The 22858-nt window shown below is 40.3% G+C and overlaps 1 protein-coding gene across 3 annotated transcripts in view; it reads left to right on the forward strand.

The window, feature by feature from the left end:
• LOC139751873 (E3 ubiquitin-protein ligase TRIM71-like) overlaps nucleotides 1-22858 on the forward strand; it is a 65345-nt gene that overhangs the window by 2005 nt on the left and 40482 nt on the right. The window contains exon 1 of one of the 3 annotated variants that reach the window (XR_011713442.1): nucleotides 6903-8591. The exons of 1 other annotated variant lie outside the window; for it this stretch is intronic. The gene's annotated coding sequence lies outside the window, so the exon portion shown is untranslated. Of the gene's footprint in view, nucleotides 1-6902; nucleotides 8592-22858 lie in introns of those variants that run through there. One more of the 3 variants, XM_071667516.1, reaches the window with a different exon arrangement.

Below are 22858 nucleotides of genomic sequence, written 5' to 3' on the forward strand. Positions count from 1 at the left end.
ACTTGGCTGGGGCTCCAACGTAAAAGATAAAAAAGTTCAGGTCACAGCCTGTGTTTTGTGTCGCTCCGGAACGTAGCGTAACCTCTAGCTTGCTGGGGAGAATGACGTGACCTTTGACCTGATCCTTAAAGGGTCAGGTCAGGTCATAAAACTAAAGCGTCGAACTGTTGGAGGTCAGGGGTCGCCCCTTATTGCTCTAGGGTTGCTCCTTCTTGCTCAAGTGTCGTACCGTCGTGCTCAATGTTTGTATAGTTGACCCCATGGGTCGTTCGGTCATTCTTAATGATCGTGCCGTTTCTGAACAGGCAATCCTTTTGCGCAATATCATCGGAGTAATATTCCATTGGTCTGTGTACATGAAGTTGGTCACTGAATAGCTTAATCATCAGTGAGAACCGAGTGTTAAATATTTGCATATGTCGTAAATTCTGGCGGAACTCAGAGGAAATTTTCACGTGGGAAAAATTCACGAGGAGAAAATCGGTAAAATGACTTCTGAGGCGTGCGTAATGTAGTGCATGGAGACAGGAAAATGGAGGAAGGGAAGACAGGAGACATCGCGGGACAAAGAACGGAAACCAGGGGCAGGACGGGTAGTACAATGGCCGGGCAAGATAGGCATCCAGGTATTCCCAAGACGGGGTGAGGGTGCCCCACAACACACATGGTGCAGTTGGGGGGAGGGTAACACCAGCCCCCATGTGTAGTAGGGTGGTGGGGTAGTAGTAGTTGTAGGGTGAGGGGGGTAACACCAGCTTGATCCCAAGGTTGGGTTTGATAACACCAGCGCCACCTTACGGTAGGCTGGTGGGTTTAACACTAGCGCCACCTTACGGTAGGCTGCTGTTAGGTTTAATACTAGCACTCAGGGCGTGATCATTCCACCTGTAGCAGGTGCCAGAATCTGTACAGGTTAGTCACAGTTACTTTCCCTTGTGCGGTTCATTTGTTGATATGTTTGACCGCCGCGCGCCTCGTGATGTCAGTGTGTAGACCAGGGTCTTATAGCTCGTCTTATGCCTGGTCAGGTTGGGTTACCCTTTATGGTCATGTTGCTGGGTTGTGTCGTCCATAGAGCCACAGTGGTGGATATATTTTAATGCGTGTGTTTTTGATCGTCAGCCTCTTCGTAAGTTATTGAGTTTGGCTGCCTCTTCAACGTGAAGAGGGGTGTGTTTAGGGGGGGAGTGTGATGTTAGGGATTACCCTATGAATGTTTCCCGTTTAGGTTACGAACAGCGATGGTGACAGGCCTTGCCAACCCACCACACCCGCTTGAGTAAGGAGATTCTGATGGTCCAGACGGTGTGGTACTTAAGTAACAAACATAGTAATCTCGGTAACTTCTGGTGTAGCTAATTGGTGTAGTCATTGCCGTTGACCGGTAGTCCACACTCTGTGGTTTACACCAACATCCCATCCCTTGTATGTAGGGGGAGTGCAAGGCGTGGCTACTGGGATTATCATGTAGACATGGACCTCAATGGAACCGATGTGAACGGAGAAGAGACCTTCGTAAGTTCCTCTGTCGCAAGTACTGGAAGACCATCACCAGAATTCTCCATATCGAGATACAGTAGCATTTCGGGCTATCCCACGGTAGCTGGTGAAAGAGGAGAATGTTGCTGCCTCGCTTTCGATGAAGAAATCATCCAGTTTCCTTCAAGATTCTATGAAGGAGAACCGAAATAAAGTACAAAAACTGAAGGAACTAGTCGCCAAATAATGGCTTTCAGCAGAGGGATTGATGGTGTGGTGACCCGTCACAGCAGCAGCGTGGAGGGCAAAGCCTCACTTGCCAGCCACATGGCGGGGGTGTCCCTTGGGACCAGAGGGACGACTCATCGCGTTGGGGCCAACGGGGAGGTCAGGATTGGGTTGGGTTGGAGATTTTTATAGTCAGGTCACCGGGGCTTGCATGAAGGAGTCGTACGTCAGCATCTTTGGTCTAAAAGTCAGGTGTCTAAAGGTCAGGTCACACATAATGCCGTCCCCAAGGTGCGTGGTTGTATGGGTAGGTATCAGCGCCGTCGGCCATGGCTGGGAGCGTGTGGGTGGTGGGTAAGCCGGCGGCCGACAGAGGGCAGCACCAGTCAACTGATGATGTAAACAAAACGGGCCGCAATAATGGAGGCGGGACGCGACTGCATCATGCACACATTTTACTCTCCTTTGTCCTGTAAAGTTCCACGTAAGATTATTAACCCACTACCATATTTACAGATACCATGTCCATGAGGAAGTAAGTTCTTGTGGACCACAAGCCATTAGGATTTATTGCAGGGGAAAATAATTACTTTTGCTATATAACTTCGTGGAGGATTTACGAAATTGTTTTGATTTAGCATATAATTCCACTGGAAGATATTTACCGTGATGCCATTTCGAATGTAGCATGTAATGTAAGAATTTGTTTTACAAATTTTACGATGGATTTTGATACTTGAGCGACAGTTCAGCTGAAAACCACCTTATTGAGGAATGAATTGAAGTTTCACGTATAGTTGACAGTGAACCCACCTCATTTCGTGATCCCGATGTTAGGTAATTAAAGGAAATATATGATGGTCGTAAGCCACATTGTTATTGGACAATCTTTGAATCACCATAAAAACTGGTATATTATTGGACGCCTTGAGGAAGAAGGTACTATCCTTGAGGATAGTAGACAACCATTGGACACACGGTACGATCCTTGATGACAGGGAACGACCATTGAGCATACGACATGATCCTTGATCGTACGGGACGACCCTTAAGGATTAAAGTACGACCCCTTAGAGCCATCATGGCCAAGGGTCGTTCCGTTCGTGCTTAATCGTCGTAACGCCTTCCTCATTGGTCGTACTACCTTGTTCAGCGTTTTAACATTGGAAGGTGCAGCTGCTTGCCCTGCAGGATAATGATCAGTCAGATGAGTAGTTACATGTGGTTTTCAGGCCGAAGTCGTTCAAGAAAGCCGGGAGCGGGAGGGATACTAAATTAAAGCGGAAATTTGTTTTCCCTCAAAGTCAACATTGGATTGTAATCATACGATTTGCATAAAAATCCAACAGATTAGGTTAAACTCAGCCAATGTTCAAACCTTATTTAAAGGACTTTACGTGGCTACATGTGTAAATCGATGGTAACAATGATAAACCTAAATTATCTCATCTAACATTTATATTCGTTCGGTTTTTCAAGTCTCTGGTGATAGAAGATGGGGTGGGGGATGGTTGGGGGGTTTAGGACAGGGGCCCTGGGCAGGGGAGGGAACAGCCCTTGTTGAGGGTGGGGGAAAGAGGTTAGGGTAGGGGGCCGGTGAAAGGAAGGGAGGGTAGGGAGATCGTGGGGGGTTAGGAGGGTGGGGGCGCTGATGGAGGGGAGGAGATGGTGGAGGATTGCGTAGGAGGTTAGTAGAGGGGAGGGGATAAGGGGGCTTGTGGAGAGGGGGAGGGGAATGGTGCTAGGGGGTACATGGGACGGAAATATAACAGACCTGATGGCCAGTGATGAGGTTGTCTGTTGTCAAGGCGTATAATGGTGGTAATGACAGGATGGTCAAGCAAAAGGCTCCTCCGCACCCACCTCTCCCTCCGGCTCAACTTTTGGCGAGGAAAAAGATGAGAAAAAATATATATATATGCATATGAAGGGAACATTCTGCCGTTGAAATTTTACAGGAAAGCGTCGACTGGAAAGAGTTCCCAACTAGATGAACAACTGCTGATGTTGGGCTGGATTCCGAAAAAAGGACAGAGTTAAATGATAAATAGCCCTCATATGGAGACCATACTATCCTTTTCATTTATCATATCAAGAGGCGGTTTATTCCAGTATTCGAACACTGTGCAGGTAAAAAACAAAAAAATTCCTCGTTGCTATTACATTTTCCTTTTGTCTTCATTTAACATATCTTTTTATCAAGATTTGTTGACCAGAAGTGGATAAGATGTTTGTGCAAGGTAAAGTATTGCATCCTTAGTTTTGTAGTTTATATTTCCAGTTCTGAAACCCAGCACCAGTTGGCAGAATTCGGGATTCTGCAGGTGAGTCCTCTTTCTCTCTTCAGGTTGTTGATATTGTCCATGACAAAGAGTGTGGGTCCCAGGACTGAGTCTTGTGGAACGCCGCATGACGCTTGAGGCCAATCGGACGCTTCCCCCATTTAGTACAATCTCCTGTTGCTCTTTTTGAGATCCAGGTTACTATTCACTCTCAAATTTTATTTCCTCAACCATAAGCTTTAATCTACTCAGCATTGTAATAAATGGTTACATTATTGAAGGTTTATAAGAAGGCTCAAGTTTTAAAACATCGGAGGGGACTTTTGGAGACTTAGTTATCATATAGCCATGAAAGAATTCCGTCAGATTCGTTAAACATAATTTGTTTCGAAGATCATGTTGAGGGCTGGGTACCGTCTTGTAAGGTTGCCGTCTTGTAAGGTTGGGGGAGGGGCGGCCTGCTGAGAGTAGAGGAAGGAAGGAGGGGGTCGGGCTAGTGGAGGGTAAGGGGGCAGCTGGTGGAAGGGAGGGGAAAGGGCTGGTTGAGGAGAGGGGGGTTGTGGACAGTCACTATCAACTAACACATCTCTGGAGGGCCAACGGTCAGGGGATTTCTCAGACAGGCCTCTCTGTTGTTATTGTTGTTGTTGTTGTTGTTACAGCTGGGGAGAGGGGAGAGCCCTAAGTCTGTGGTTGCCACCTTCGAGGTCAATGCTCAAAGTTGCCAAGAACGTATCTTAGAAGAAAGATATATTTTGATATATATTTCGATTTATATTTATGTGCGTCAGACGTCGCTCTTATGTACGTCACAGGTCGCTCTTCTGTACGTCACAGGTCGCTCTTCTGTACGACAGACGTCGCTCTACTGTACGACAGACGTCGCTCTACTGTACGTCAGAGGTCGCTCTTCTGTACGTCAGAGGTCGCTCTTCTGTACGTCAGAGGTCGCTCTACTGTACGTCAGAGGTCGCTCTTCTGTACGACAGACGTCGCTTTACTTATACTCGCATGTCAGTAGACGCCTTACTTACACCTACGCACGTCAAGGGCCGCAATACTTACACTCACACCTCAGGGCCGCAATACTTATACCTATACGTCAAGGGCCATGATACACCTATACATCAAGGGCCATGATGCACCTGCATGTCAAGGGCCGCTCTGCTTTCCTTAACCCTGAGGGACGCGCTGCTTTCCTCAACACGTCATGGGATGCGCTACATAACCCTGTACGTCAGGGATGGATGTGTATACATCTACAGATCCGTACAACACAGCTGTCATGCCCTCAGGGCTTCACTCGCCTCGTTAGGGCCTGGTCTGCTCTCGTATGCAGACAAGAGCCACGCTGGCTCCTTCTGCGGGTTGAGGGCCGCGCGCCATTTACACCTGCGGGCGAAGCGTCGTGGCACGTCAAGGGCCGCAGCGCTCACAAGGGCAGCGTTCTATATATTAGCGCCTGAAGGGCACTGCTTTTGGTAATGATGAGAGAGGACAATGCCCATTTAGAAATAAGAGCCTTGCAGGTGGCACCCAGCATTCCCAGTTTCGTTAGCTTTGCCGTTTTCTATGTAGCGAGAGAGAGAGACTTCATTATCTTCTTTCAATATTCAATTTTTTTCGTAGTATTTACTGGAGCGAGTGGATCACTCACTTATAACCCGATGGAAATTGAAAATTGGTGATGATGCAGACGTCAGCCAGTTCACTTATAATGAATGTAGTTCTGAAAGTTCGAGAACTTGAATGTAGTTCTGAAAGTTCGAGAACTTATTGGTAGACTACATATATAACAACGTCAAAAATCTATGGAGAGTAACATTATCGCTTCACTACAGTAGAAATGGTGGAGATTTGTTCTCCCTATTGTCACAACAGCGTAGGCCTACTGTATGCTTGCTTCGTCTGTAATCTTTGCTCTGTTGATAATTTTCCTATATATATATATATATATATATATATATATATATATATATATATATATGGACGTATGTATATACATGTGTATGGGGGTGGGTTGGGCCATTTCTTATATATATATATATATATATATATATATATATATATTCAAGTGTTACTGGGTTCTGCCCTTAAGGGGTTACATGACCCGTGAAAAGTTACCTATGGCGAGGCTGTTACCAACGGGTGTAGTGTTGTTAAAAACATCTCCCTGCTGCTGAAAGTAGCGCAGCTTTTATAAAGTGGTCCTGGGTGACGCCAAGAATCTCTTTACATTATGTGTACGAAGTATAATGTCTAGTGAAGCTTTAATAATGTCATTTGAATATGACGTATAAAAGTCCCTACGTGAGGCGAATAAAAGAATCATGAAAAGCAATATTTATGACGAAGTGACATGTTAGGACGCGCATCCACGAGCACCAAGGGCGTCGGTCCGAATTAACTGTCTAATTGTCAATCGGCCCTTAGTAGCATTACGGAATGACGCTAACGACCATTCAGCGCCGACAGCCGGCTTCTCTGTGTTGGCCAGTGGATCATATACCACAGCATCTGTTGATCATGAGTCACTCCTGTATCCTTTCTTTATAACGCGAGAGACAGCGGTTAATAATAATAATAATAATAATAATAAAAATGATAATAATAATAATGATAACAATAATTTATTGTATTTTTTATTATACTTTGTCGCTGTCTCCCGCGTTTGCGAGGTAGCGTAAGGAAACAGACGAAAGAAATGGCCCAAACCCCCCCCCCCCCATACACATGTATATACACAAGTCCACACACGCAAATATACATACCTACACAGCTTTCCATGGTAACAATAATAATAATAATTAGAACTCCTTTCCCTATCGTCAGAATCGAATTGTTTACATTTGCCTTTTCAGATGAATCATTTAAAAGTTTCAACTGTTCTTATCAGCGAATTATTCCCTCATAAGACGTTCTTGTGCATGTTTCTCCATGGTAATTTACTGTGACAGAGCTGTTTGACGAGCAATCACATCAAATGCTCGTAATGATCCCGACAGTCGTTTCCCTAAGTCGTAGAAGCATATATATTCACCCTCCCCAACCCCACCCCACCTTCCCTCCCTCACCCGTCATGTTTAACGAGTGAACGAGCGTCATGCGCGTTTAGGATGGTACCGCCCGTGGCTCCGGTCACTCTAGCTTGGCACTGCGACTGCCATCATTAATGAGGAGAGTACAAGATGGCCGCGGTGGGTGCCGTGAGGCGAGCCCTGCCGTGTGTGAGCGACCGGGTAGACAGACAATGCCATGCACCACCTCAACACGACTGTACTTCGAACCGCATTAAGTACCCTTAAGTAGTTGAGGATCGCATCTCGATTTTTTTCCCATGAGCCTAACACTTCTTTCGGTATATTTGGGTTTTATTTAAGTGTATATTACCCTTAATGTGCACTCTCTATGCGTGGGGAATGATTTATCCCTGTCTAATGATCATTTGGTAGGATCGGTGTGAGAGAAATTGTCGAATTGTCTGTTGGCGACTTCGAGAGAGGGGCAAATCCCTCTACCACTCAGCGCAGTCTCCCGTCCACCATGTTGCTCGTGCAACCAAAATGTTTTTTCCCTGTACGCTTATAAATTGGCCCCTCCCGCATCTCATCCTCATTGCAATAAGCTCCTCCCCATTGCACCCTCAACAAAGACCAATCATTTGATATCTGTCATGAAAGAAACCTTCCCCCAGCCTGTTCTGCGCCCCGTGTGGGTACTTTGGGGTAATCCTGGGGACGTCGAGAGAGTTGCTCGTGGGGTTACACAACAGTGAAGGTTGCTGTGCCAAAGGGGGCACCTGTACCCCACCATTTTGATAAGTGTTAACATAACTGGGGCCCCGCGAATCCCTTAACCCTTTCCAATGACGTAATATTCTAAGGACCAATCAGAGATGTTCAACGCCCATATCGCCGGCTCGAGTCACACCCTCTCATTCACTAACTTTGCAATTTGCCATTGATGTTGGATATTATTTCCACTAGATTTTCACCGTTTCGTCGTGGTCGAATGTCACTGTCATCTACTGACATCCTGGTGTATTATAAGTTAGTGTTTGAGGGGTTACTTATGCCCTGATGGCTGTGAGATATTTAGAAATATGATTAAGGTCGTGTATTCATTGGCTACTGGTGAGCACGTGACTTCTTGAAGCCCCGCCTCCCACCATGCTAGTGGCTAGAGGACTGATCTATACTTTAATTAATTAATGCATAAAACTAGATTAATGTACTTATTTGAACTGTTCATTGATATACCTGTAATTGGACATCTTAGAGTGTAGCTATCATGCCCAAATAAAGTGCCATTGTGTGACACCAATAAACACTTAATGATAAGAAAACATTTCCATCATATCCGTTTTCTATGTCGAATGTTAAAGAAAAATAACGAAATCTAGTGAAAACCATTTTGAGACGTGGCTGCAGGAACCGGGAGTCCCAGTTATGGCGCTGACGGTGTTATGGTGACATGTCATCATGGCCTCTCCGGAAATTTTGTGATTTTTGGCTGCTGCAGGCCCCGAAAATTATATACAGAAGGTTTTGCGATTGGAGAATGATCCGAGAGGCCCCATGGTCCTAAAATATTCATGTAGAGGTGAGTAGCATTATCATATTTTTGGTAAAATTCGTTAGATCGTAGTACCAGTTCTTTCGTGGTAACTAGGCCTCCTGTTTATTTGCCATTTTCCATCTCGTACGGATAATGATACCTCACTTTAAACTCTGTGCAACCTGAAGGTTACTTTGTGGCAAAGGTTAGTTGGAAATCGGGATAGAAGGCTGTCGTTTGGTGGAGCATACCTAGCCGACTCGCCAGGATCGTGAGAGTCAGTGAGACCCAGACTTTTCTCGGACCTCCTCGTACACCCACGTGTTGCCTGAACTCTCACGCTCTCGGGTAATGGGTAATACTGAAATCCATTTGACTTTTGAAATGTTGGCGTGCAGGTTTATCCACGCTGTTTATGAAGATGAGTCTTGATAGGGAGATGTGGAAGGACGGTCGCGAACTGTACGAAATTCGGCGGTAAATGGGTGGAAGTGGGAGGTGTGCATATCCCTCGGGCGTAGGCCTATGCAGCGGTCGGGGCTGGGCAGGTCGGCTATGCACTAAGTCCCATGGGCCTAGGCCCAGACCTGCACTCGGCCGCAGGACTCTAGAAGTCTCCGGTTCCACCACATTATTTTAATTTTTCATCGACAATTTAACAAATGTGAGATTTTTAAAAACTCTTTAAGTTCGATTTTTTTTCCAAATTTCTAAGGCTTGACATGTACAGTTAGGTTTTTGAGTGAATGAAAAACTTTTTTGTATTTTTTGTCATTTTCGTTACTATGCCAGCGAGCGTATTATTACCCCATTTACGGTAAGAACTTATAACTGTTAGTATTTTTGTATTTTTTAGAACAATTGATATTTTTATGGTCAGTTTTTAAGCACTGCAAATTACCACAGATTTAGAGCAGGTTTACAGATTTTGATTTTTTCATACTGTTTTTATGCCAAAAAAAAATTTTTAATAGTGTAAAGTGATTAACCCACCAATAGAACAATTTTTTTTTGACATTGATTTTGTAAGTTAGTCTAATGAATTGTGAAAGCTTTTAATTACCTTTTTTTTTATATTCATTTTTTGTAGGAAGAGCTTTTTGCTAGTGATATAATGGCAAAGTACACTATTAGGCACATAATTAACACAGAAATTAGTAATTTGCAGGCTTTTTACAGGTAAGTTATGTAAAATAAGTAGCATATTGAAAAAGTAGTATGTATGATGGTTTTTGTATATACAGTTTCTGAATATGATGTGATCAGACAAATTGCAAAAACTAATGGATATTTATATATATAATGTTTTATTGCATTGGAAATTAGATTTTTTAAGAGAAATGGTTTATTTTAAGATATACTTGTTTAAGAGTCATGTATACTTAAATAGTATTTATCTATTTTTAGATGCTGTTAAACTAGAATGATGTATAAAGATTTGTTACTCATATAAACTTGCATTTCTAGTAGCTAACTTTTTTGTAAAGCCAAGGTAATTCTCTGATATGAAGCTTGGGTTCATAAAAGATGTTTTAAAATGTATGATGAAAGTTTCATGTAACCTGAACAAATAATCTGTGACTGTTAGGTTTAGATTATGATTAATTGATGATTGAGCATATATGAATAAATTTTATGCACAAAATGGTAAGAGAAATTTCTTATCAGCAGATAATTAATGAAGAGAATGGGAAATTGGGTAACTATGTACCTTTACCTATTAGTCTATGTAATCTAGGGAGGTCTAATTAATAGTTACTGATATTTATGAATACACATTGATGCACATTGTGTAATGTTTGGAGAATTAATTTCCTTATCAGGAAACTGTAAATTTAGGTAATGGGAAATTGTATATAAACTGACAGCCATAAAATAGCATGTGCTTAGGAAACTATAATCACTAGTGTATTTATTATGTAAATATAGGTTTTGATACAGCAGTTTTTAGTTCCATCTGTGAAAAGATGTAACTTGGTGAAAAGATGTAACTTTAAGACAATAATGGAGATATGGGGGTGCATCAGAAAAGTCAGAAATTAGGAATAATGAGCAGTCTTAATCAGCATTATAAATTGTAGTACTATTTTCTAAACCTATCTGTACTGTATCTCTGACCAACATGAATCTGATGACAACAAGTAAGATAAATACAAGTAATTTTATTTTCATATACTTGTTTGAGAATCAGAAATGATACATGAGGCTATATCATCAATATTTAGTCATTATGAAATGATGATAAAGGCTGATAAGTTTTTGGATGTGATATGGAGGTTGAGGAAAATTTACATACATTGCTATGGAAGCTACAGGTATTAGGGTCTGTTACTTTTCAGTGAAAATGGAGGGTAATGAAGCTTGTCAAGAGACTCAGTATTTACAAATAAAGTCAAATTTCTTGAAAATACATTGCAAACTGACTGACTCATGAAAATTGATTTTGATAATACAGGGTTTTAAATTTTGAAGTATACAACTTAAGATATGTAGGTGTATATTAAATCATAAGTATGAAGGATTCAGTACCTGCAAGAGTAGCAATGAAACTTGTGTTAGGGTGATATTTAGCATGTTGGCCTAAGACATCATGGGTCAAATGGTTGTAATATCATGAAAGTAGAGAGGTGTATAGGTGAATATTGAGCACAAAAATCCAGTAAGGAAATTGGAATTTAGATTATCAGTTCATGAAAACAGGTGAATGTGGGGCTATAGTCTTGAATGATTCTTTCCTTTCATGAAAATGTTGTTGAATAGTATAATGGCTAGTCAAGAACGTGAAGGTTGAATAGTTTCATGAAAATGGGTTAGATAGTGTTATGGTTAGTCAAGAAAATGAAGGTTGAATAGTTGAAGCATGTGATTAATCATGAAATTGGTGGTTATATTGCAGTGTTCAGTTATGGAAGTGTTAGATGGTTGTGTTCATTTGTGTTGATAGTTTAATTGTTCATACTTAAAAGAAGAGGTAGTGTAGTATGCATTCATGAAATTAGAAAATTTAGTGGTCAGTCATGAAATGGGGATATATGTCCAGGCATGATAGTGAAATTGTGTTATCAGGAGAATGGAGGGTAAGCTGAATTTCTTGTTAAATGGAGGGTTAGTGAATTGGCAATTCATGAACATCAGTTGAATTGTTTTCATCCAAGGAGAAATGGTGATTGAGAAAGTTGGATATATTAAGAAAATATGTTTGTTTAACCATGGAAGTGGAAGTTTAAAAGAGAGGGCTATATTATCATGTCAAGAGGGATGGTTAGGTAGTTTAAAGTCTGTTGATGGAGTTTGAAGTTCAAATATGTAAGTTGAATTTTCCTGACAAGATCAAGTATTTTTGAATATGGAAGCTTGATTAATCAAGAAGTATCATGATGTAAATTTTCCAGTCATGAAATTAAAAGATGGCATAGATGTTTGGTCATGTAATTAAGAGGGTTTACTAGTACCTTGGTTATCCTAGTTATGAAAAAGAGCTGATCAGCTGAACTGGCAGGCTAATTAGTTGGATGGCTGTTTGGAATAATGAGGTTAAATACAGTACAGTAATTGAGTGCCCATGAAAAATAGTAATTCTGGTATGTGGCTGGTGTCAGGTGTAATGAGTTCCAGGGTGAATGATGGGACATAAGTAGGAGAAGGGAAATATCTTTATGCAGTAATGCAGCAGAGAATTCAAACAATTTTTCTCAGTCAATTGGCATTTTTAGCTGAATTGCCAGTAAATGAAAGTGTGCCATTGATGTCAATCTACACAGAGAATTTTCTTGTCAAGAGTTGAATTTTGCACCTATTGTAGGCTTTGTTGATAGGCCTTGGATGGTAACCCAAAACAAAGGACAAGTCATTGGAGCTGCCTGGTTGCTTCAGTAACTGCTAATGGTCACAGTGGGTGGTTGCATGCCTTCTTTTGGGACAAACCATGTCTGTTAGGGTCCACTGCTGTGACCCTGTCCTTGTGATGGATAATCTGGTAAATATTGTCTTCTACACTAGGAATTTCAAACTCTATTTATGAGAATAAGAGAAGTTTTAATTCATGAGAATAAGAGAAGTTTTAATTCATTCTGCACATATGATTACCTCAGAACCAGTTCCTATGAAAGAGTCCTGGTGTTACCCAGGCCTTTTTAAGGTTCCTGCAGCCCAAGGCTGTAGCAGGGAAATGTGAACTCGTTTGCAGTGATATTCATTAAGACTGTAATCCCATTGATGCAGCTATACTAAAAGTGACTCTTCACTCGCAGTGTGACCTCTTTCAAGGGGAGCCATGCATCACAAAAAGACAGAAAAATTATAGTTGGGAAAATACTGTAAATTTCATTATTTTTCATTTTGTTAATTAGATTACTGAAATAGAATGGTATGATGTGTTTGGGATTCATTTACTTACCCTGTAGCTAGACAAAAAGTTGTAGGGAATTTATGAAAGTAGGACAGTAAAGTTAGGGAACAAGTAAAGATTTATTTTCCCTGAAATTTTAGATGAAGTTTAGTGTTAGAGAGCATCGATATTGGAAGATGGCAGCTAGGTTTTATGGACCATTTTCAGTTGTTTTAAATTATTGTCCATATCAGTGTTGTGTTGAGCAATGCTAGGGTTCAGGAAACTAGAAATCAGAGCTTCTCTTGTTGGAGGGCTAGGTAAGGTTGATTGGTTTAAGTTTGTCAGCCTGTTACTTTCCCTACAGCATTCTTGGGATAGGGAAGAAAGAATCATTTCCTCATTTCTCTTGCCTGGCGTTGAGGGATTGACCAAAAAGGTCTGGAGTTAAGAGGCTGGAAATGCTTCCCATTTGTATTGACTTTCCAAATTTGGGAACAGATGGTGAAGCCAGACAAGGATTTCTGTCAAAGCTTGGGCATCTTTTCCTGTTGTTACCTTGCTGAAGAAGGGAGAGGGTAACAAAAAATCCAAGCGGTTCAACAAACCCCTTCTTTTCGAACATTGTTTGCTGGACTTTATCTCATTTTCCATTGACAACTCCATCAGTATATCCATTCTCCACCTAACTTGTTGGTAATCATATTTCAGTATGCAAGGTAACATGAGTGTTTTTCTTATAAGGTGCCTTAACTGAAGTAATTATTGTATTAGTGTAGTGAGCAAAAAAGGCTCCGCAAAGCTTAGAAAATAAGGGAGTGTCAGTGGTGCATGAATTTTAAACATAGGTGTTCTGATTACATGGTGTAACTCGAGAAATGGATATTATATAAATGCAGAAGGGATTGAAGTGTGAATACTGTGTAGATTTATGTATCATTAACTATTTCTATTATAAAGGGTTGGAAATAATGAGTTCAGTCTTGTTTGGCTACATGAAACGAGTACATTGTTATTACTATATTTTGTTAGAATTGCTCACTTGCCATACGATATGTGATAGTGAACAAAAATCGTTATGATAAGCTATCATGCTTAGATTGTTGAAGTCAAGAAAATTTGTCTATCTTGGCGATCTACTATAAAAGTCATTGCAAAAATGAAAATAATCTACCTCTTGCTGTGGGTTATATGGAAATGCATGATGGAACTAAAAATTTGAGTATTGACAATGAAAGTGGAGAAATTAGATGCACTAACTGCAATCATTTGTTTGTTAAATGGGTATGTTGCTGGAAATGCGATAAAATTTTGCTTACTGTGTGAGAAAACTGTTTGGCCTTGAGCAAGTTGCTACTTTATTAACCAGCTCTTTGATTTTATAGATTTAGGATAGAGCCACAGTGAACCATCTTGATGATGCATGCTTCTTAGTTTACCACTAAATATACTCTCAGAAGCTTATGATTTGAAAATTGTATGCTTCAGATGTCCTTCTAGGAAACCATGTTCAGAAATATATTTTGCATACCTCGTGCATTTCATTTTGCACCTGTGAAGGATTTTTGTTTTCTGCATTAGCCAATTTGGCTTGGCCAGAATTATGCTCAAACCAAAGCATTACCATGTATGTACATGTGTGTGAACTAACACTGGAACCGTTTCAAAAAAACTTACAACCATTGCTGCAAGAATTAACCAAACTAATGTAGTATAACCAGTTTTTCCTCCTGAGGGATGAAGATCTCATGGTTTTCAAGATACAGTACAGTATATCCCATTGCATTGGGATAGCACTAGTTCATTTATAATCTCCACGCAAACTTGACAGGTATAACTAAAATTGTGTGGGATGTGTGAAATCAAGCTTGAAAAGAAAAAGAAAAGGCTTGATTCACTGAAGTGTTCGTACAAGGAAATGACATGGAAAAAAGAATCGTGCGTTTAAACAGTAATCATCTATACCTCCAGAAAGGACCTTCCTCCATGCTTAGTACTCGGCACACTACCATGCCAATGTAGAGGAAAGTAGACTAGTTTTCTGGACATTGAATAACACATGGTGTACAGGTGATTCGTAATTCAAAATAATTCTTGTGGTTTTGTTTGCATGGAGGGAGCATCACTGCAGATGAATTGTGTAATATAAGGTTCAATATTTTATCAAGATAATTAGTGAAATATGTTGAAAACTGTATGATCCTCATGCCTTAAAACTTATAGTTTCTCGTCAAAAGTGATGGCTTGACGTGATTTTTTTTGGCAGGAGTATTTGCAGTGTGTTTTCCACTCATGGGTAAAGCTGTCTTAAAATTTAGGCACAAAAATGCTGTACAGTAAGTACTGAGACAGCCTAATCGAAACCGTCCATGATGTCCAAGGAATGCAGGCAGTGTTATTTCTAAAGTTGTAAACAGGTGGATGAAGTTAGTGTTTCATTGCTGGACATGATGCACAGCTCAGAAGATTATATTGGTAGCTTGGCTTGTGTAGAATATTGTTCCCTATTTTATCAAAGACGTTTTTTTGAAATGTCGCCGGGAAATTTGTAATGATACCCTCACTTCCTACAGAGCCTCCTCCAAGGAAAAGAATAAAGGAAAATGTAAAAGCAAAGTTTCTTGTTGTAGTTCGTAACATTACACAGAGTAATATGATACATTATGTACACTAGACACAAGTGTTATGGATATAGTTTGCTATTTCATATACTGTTTAGATATATAAAGTATATGAAATTTTTGTGGAAGCATGTACTAGCTGATGGGGCACTTTGAAAGTGATGAAAATCACATCTCATTTTTTGCTATTACCTGATGTGGTTTTAAAGTTCGTTTTATTTTCAGTTACTGAATGACAATTTTTCATGGCCAGGCATTGTATAAAATTGCCAGATTGGCAATATATCACTCTGTATGATAGCCTTAGCACTTATAAGCAAAGTTTTAAGGTAGGAACTGAAATGCTGTCTTTTTACTTAGCCTACTTGCCAGTGCCAGATCACAGTAAAACAAACTCTTGCAGATTAATGTAATCATCTGTGTAGGCTATGATGCCTAGTGTTTGCGTTCGACTTCCAAAGAGTGTTCGCCATGAAATAATGCACTTAACTAAATTCAATTCATGATCCGCACTAGGAAAGACAGCAAGCACTAAACTGTAAATTTTTTATCTTGCAGTAGTTTAACTATGGCTGTGGGTTGTTCTTTGGAAGAGAAGCCAGTCTGTGATACCATGTGAATTTTCAGAATGGCTAGTGTCATTGTCTTTAATTGTATTTAACCCTAAAGCATTGGTACTGCTTCCATGGTAGAACAATATTTGGAATGGTGTATGCGATAGAGACATGGAAGGATAGGAATAAGTGGAGACTCTAGCTGTGGCTACCCTTTGATGGGAGTTCCCAGAGAAAATGGTCAAAAAAAATAATAGTTGTTTCTTACAGATTATGTCTGCGTCATACTGTACTTTATCAAATCGTATATTTTAGACAGTTGTAGATTTTCCTCTGTTGGTGTGGGGTGTTGAGTGGAGAGATGAGGGACTCTGTTGTTGGCTATGTTCTAATCTCATATGTATGACTTGTGAGACCACATTCTAAATACATCTAATCACGTCACAATTTACATTTTCTTTTCTAGTAGTTTTTTCCCACTTTACATATGCATCTTACATATTTCACATATTTATAAAAGTTTATTTGTTCTACTCTAGCAGAACCTTATTTATGTAAGTAAATGAAAAAATAACTTTACACCAAAAAAAATGTACTCAACCCAAAAGTTTCTTGCACGTACAATAATTTCTACCAAAATCTGGCATCCCATCTGGGTTGACACACAGATTCCTTGATGACCTGTGGGTAACAGATATACTAATTTTTCAGCTGTCGTGATATCTATGGATAATTATTGGAAACAAACATCAGCAGAGATTTTAGATATGTGGGAAGCTTTAATTTGTTTTGTGATGTCTGGAGGAAGACTAAGATTCATCACAAGATGAAAGGATAGTAAGGGTTAGGTAAAAAATAAAAGCCATCCAGAATGGATCAGTATTATATATGTTGGGACTGTCGGGTTGGGTTGAGCACAGTGTAGGTATGATTGCCTGGCTCTTCATCTCAGGGTGGACATTTGAAGAATTTATCAAAGAGTAGCTGAGAAGTTTTCTTGTTTTTGGTGGTACAACTACCCATAACAGACTGAATCATTGATTTTTAATGTTCTGAACATGAAAACTTCTTTCGTCTCATGGATCATTTTAATTTGAAAAATTCTGATTGTCCAGATGTTTGAAATTGTCTGACATTTCTTGAGTAAGTGCTTTTAGACGTGTGTTTCTACGGTTGCATCCTCCTCCTCTACTAGTTGTTGTTCAAGCTGTATCAGACCCGTATTTGATAGGCTTTCTCCATGGGACTTAGGAAATCCCACATCCTCCTTTTCTACATTGTATAGTTCCACTCCTCTTGCAGATCTGATTGTGGCAAATTTTTCACTGCATGCCATTTATTGTCATTGATACAATTTCTTTCTATGATTCCCGTATTTGTCCATGGCATCGGTGATGTTACAGGCCTGCCAAAAGTTAATTATTGTAGGCTTTGTAGAGTCGCCTAGTCCCTAGAAATGATTGTTCTACCTCGCATGCATTTCCAGTAAAGGTGTCTTTTTTCACGTTAAATGCCAGCCGAGGTGTGTAGCCATCTTGCTGGACAACATACTTTAATAAGGCTGATAGCTCACCTGCAGCTTCACCAGCCACCTTGTCATTATGGAAGCCACTGTGCTTCTTTAGAGCCAAAAGTCTCCTGATAGGAATTTACTCCTTTTCATCCATTGAGTGATTCTGCCTCACTGAAGGGGGCTTTTCACTTGTGGTGTAACCACATGTAGGCAGTCTGGTAATAACCACGACACTACATACTGGTACGTACTGTAGTGTACAGTATTGCATCTAAGAGAAAACAATCTATTGCTTTCACTGTTGGTGAAAATAACAATGACTAAGATTTGATTTGATGGTGAAGGTGGTGAAAGTGACTGACATTGCTAGCTGAAAACCCAGACATCATGCTATCTCAAAACACAACTCATCCCACACATATCATCCATCTTGTGCTCAGGAAAATCAATATGTTTGATGAGTATGTATTATGGCTGTAGTACCTAAATTGATACTCATATATTATTTGTTTGTTGTGTTAGGGTTGTGTACATGATCTGGGACATTATATCCCTTTAGAAAAATGAGCTAAGAGCACCATTATTTCAGGAATGCATTTTCTGCTCAGAGCTGGGCAGGCTTGTCATTACTTATTGTAATGTAAATTTATGTATGCTGTCTATATTAGCCAAGTGTGTGTTCCCTAGGAACCCCTTCTCTGGGGCTTCCACAGCACTTGGAAAGCCAGCCACATCCATTAAGTAGAACCTTCTGTATTTGTAATCATCCTTGTACTCTTCTTTGTTTGCATAATCATTATGTGCAATACTATGCTATATTTTTTGTTTAGGTACTTGGAATGATGTATCCATGCTTAGCTTCATGTTCCTTGATATTTTTTATATTTTTGAAAATTAGTTTAGAAATCTTCCCCAGGACCCCTATAAGGGGTTTTGGTGTTTGTGGTGTCCAGAATGCAGATGAGAATGTGTAACATGTATGCATGGGAATTGTGGCTGTGTATATGTTGTGTGTGTTGTATGTCTGATGAATCGGCATTAAAGACTGGGTTTGGAGGGCATTTCTGTAGAGCTTGTTGAGGTATTATGGTGTCATTTGTTTTTTCCGTGTCATGTTTGTTAGGAGATGCCAGTTTGTAAGTATAGATTGAAATGCAAAATGTGGTAAGCTTTTTATTTTACAGTTTGTGGTTGCTTTTGGAGTGGTTTAGGAAGGAAGGGTTTATCACTGCAGCAAGAAGTATATTATCATACAACCCTAAGCCTCCTTTATGGGGCACCCACAGCTTCAAAGCTGCACTTAGAGTAAGAGCAGGAAGTGCTCCTTTGGAATGGGCCATCCCCACAAAACTGTAGTTTTAATCCATTGATGATGCTTATAGCATAATTATTAGCAGGCAGAGTCCTCTAATATTCATATATCAATGATATGTATATTAAATAATAACAATCCATTGCATATTTTTTCCTTGCTTGTTTGACATTTCCTGTGTTGTTGAGAAAGCATTTGGAACAGACTAATAGCCGTGTCTTTTTGCATCCATATTCTAGCTATGTGTAATGCATGAAAACCAGAGCTTTATATCCCCTGATTCAGCCCTTTGGTAGCACATCATCCCTATATTCCATATTCCCCCATTTTTATTGCATGAATTCCTATCACCCTTCAGAATATTAAGGCCTTGATGTCTCAGAGCCTCTTCATCATTCCATGTACATGGATTCCATTTCTCCTTGCTAATTCCAATTATGACTTTATATCTTCTTGGCCAGTCTCTTTGCTCATCCTCTGTATGGTCAAACAATTTCAGCACACCCAGTTCGCCTCTCTGAATCATATTATGCTTACCAGTACACTTTTACATTGTCAGTCCATACAAGACCAAACCTCTTTATTCCACATATTGCCCCAGGCATTTAATTTCTAGCATCCACCATTTTTCATTTTGTACATTGGTCCCAAGATTTGCACCTGTACAGTGCTGTGAAGATGATTATACCATTAAACATTATAATTCCCCTCAGTTAAGTGACCTTTCTTTCCTCATATTCTTAAGACGTCAGTACCTTTGTGCCCCTCTATTCTCCCTATGGTTCACTTCAGATCCCTTACTTCCATGTTGGTGCAATAACTTGAAATAAAAGCATAAGATACTAAAGGGTATTTTGTTAATATACCGTTCTCCCGTATCCCCCCTTCAAAAGAAATAAAAGGGTAGATTCTGTAAATTTTCACAATTAGGAAGGGAAAACCTTTCATGCTAGACCAGCAATTTGCCTTCCAAATAATATCCTTTTAGGGCGGGGAAAATTGTAGGTAGATAGTATTGGAGAACCTCTTTGGCCTCTGATTTTATCATTACAGGAAATCACATGCCACTTGCATTTTAGGCTAAGGATCACAAACTACGAGAAATATCGTTTTGTCATATACATGAAAACTACTGAAAGATTTTTTAAATTTTCAACTGGTATTTAATTAACTATGGTGTAATGTACATGGAAGACAGCAACATCACATTTAAAACAATTCTGAAGAGTAGAAACTGGACCACTTGTTGGAAAAGTTCAGAAAACACTGGATGAAAATATGTCCAGTGTAGTGATCAGTGGTTATGTAAACCCCTGGCGACAAGTAGCTTGAATGATTAGGTGGAACAGTGTTACCGGCATACGAAGAAGATATATAGTACAGTACCGCATGCAAGAGAACAAAATCTGAGTGGTGGTTGTCCCCGGGACTACCTGGTTTTAAAGTGCTTTTATTTTAGTGGCTCCATATTTGATTTATATTTGCTTTTTGTGTTAATTTTGTACACGCACTTGTCTCTTGGGGAACTTCATTTCGTGAGTAGATTTAATAGTCCTTCCGGTTAGTTTTGTTCCAATGAATCATGTTTATAGATAGAACGTATCTAAGGCTATTTATAGATATAAGGTATTTAACACTATTCCAGTAGATGAGGTTTCGCTGGAATTATGCAAACAGTAAATGAATCGTACATGATCAGAATAGGCAAAATCTGATAATGTTCAAGGGTTATGTTAACGCTGGGCATTAATCAAGGCAAGAGAATTAAGAATGCTTTAAACTATATCATCTCTGTATCCAGATTATTGCAGTAGCGATTACCTTGATCGTCAGGAGGATGGTCTCAAGTTTGTTGCAAATGTTTTTGAAAAGGTACTTATTCTGCGCAGAAATCTGCCATTCGGGAAGAATATCATGTTTTGAAAGGGGAATACATTTGATTAAAGTGGTGGGACGGACTCGTGTTTATCATGGATAAGATCATGGGGTTTAAGTACTCGTGTAACTGAATTCTTTCATCACTGGAGGCCCAGTTATTGGGCGTATGGCAGTGAAGATGAACGTAAGGAGTATTTTAATGTCAGAATATTATAAATCTCAGAGTATATGACCGTTAGCACAGTGTAGTTGGTATAGAAAACTTGGATAACCAAGATTTGTTGGTTTATTTAGATAGGTAATCTTGTATGGATGTGAAGACTAGATTGGCCAACAACGTGATAATTTATTTGTAATACTGGGTATATGAAAGCTTGGGGAAGTTAAGGAGTTTGAAAACTATGTAAACATAAGAAGGTATGTGTGAAGTATTGCTAATACTGTACTTTTATAATGAAGTTATAGTGAGGGAGTAACGATGGAAGGGATTGTAAAGAAAATAATGCCAGCCAGGTAATGCATACAAGTAAATGTCTTGACAAGGATGGAGAAAGATAGTAAAATGACATAGTTCAAATACTTTTTATTGGTCTTTATACCGTCGTTTCTGGGTTACAAGAAAGAAACCGATTCCACGAATCTGTTGATTATACAGGAATCTTTTGAGCCATGATAACTTTAATTACATAAAGAATCTGTTAATCTTTAGTTATGTAAGAATTGTTTTACAGTTCGAGTCCGTTGATCCGTAGCGATAATGTAAAGTCCATTGTACCGTGATTAATGTAAAAGTCCATTGTACCGTGATTCGGTTAGCAAACAGTTTTCCTTGATTTTGAAAGATTCTTATGAATTGCTGAGGTTATCTGAATGTTGCAAACATGTTTAGTACTGTATACATCTCGCATAGTCAAATTGCAGTGCTGATGTACAGCTAATGGAGGAATAATTGATATTTTAGTGAGGTTATCGGCGGGTAGCGACCGAATGGAGAGAGCGGTAGGTTGGGGTGTAGTGTAGTCGAGCGAACTGACCCACACCAGGCGGCAGCCAGCCTAGCGCACCATGTGGGACTTGGGCTGTGTGTGTGTGACCCTCCCTGACCCGGCGTCAGTGAGGTCAAATCAAACCTGTGTACTGGAACTGTGAAGTATTTAAGGTTAGGGCTACAGGCTGCCTTGTGGTGGCGGGCGAGGCTTGCTGTAAGTTGATGCTACGATATGACCGAGATCTGGGCCACGAGTCCACCCCACCACCGGTTCCACCCTCATGCCACAGTAATTGTCCTCATTTTTCATCCTGACCCGGACGCCGACTTTTCTGTACACGCTGGCGTGCATATTTTCACCGGGAAGGAAATGGAGTTGTATTTGTTGATTTTGTGGATGTGGGATTCGTGGGCAAATCTTGTGCGTTAGTACAGGTATTATAGACATCTGCTGTCACTCTCTCCGTGGTTTAGCGGGAGTGTGCGATGGTTGTATGCTACATTTTCAAGGTGTAAATGGCGGGATGAGAGGTATGATGAGGTTATTATAGCCTAGTGAAGTATGGTGAAGGTGCGCGTGGAACGCGGGTTGTATAGTGTCGGCTGGGAAGGTCAGAGCACACGTACGCTGAGGTATGCAGATGATTTAGCATATATTGGACGGTAACAGTGTGTAGGGTGGTAGGGGCGACTCATGGTACCAGGGTGGGAGTTTCCTCGGGGCCACGGGGGTTGTTGTTAGGTTGGGGGAAGTGGCTGTTGTTGGGAGATGGAAGCCGTAGGGGAGGAGGGTGGTGTTAGGGGGTGGGGGGGATGGGTACGTATTTACCCAGGGCTTGTGAGGTCATGATGGTATCGGCCTGCCTTCTTCCCTCGCTCCCCGCTGCCCTCCATGCCCTTGACAACTGGGGAGTGCATGGATTAAAGTCCGGGTATGTCGGGTGCTGAAAACTATTTATTTATATTTTTTTTTTTGAGTCCTGCGATGATGCTCCATCTAATAATCTACTCGCTTGTAAGTCTGCAACAAATGTACTCAAATTTTCTGTTTTTCCTGCGTTTTTACAGTCCAGCTTTCTGAATTATGGGTTTGCTGAAAATGTATAAAAATTCCTTTGG

This window comes from Panulirus ornatus, chromosome 12, assembly GCF_036320965.1.
Source record: "Panulirus ornatus isolate Po-2019 chromosome 12, ASM3632096v1, whole genome shotgun sequence".
Lineage (NCBI taxonomy): Eukaryota > Metazoa > Arthropoda > Malacostraca > Decapoda > Palinuridae > Panulirus > Panulirus ornatus.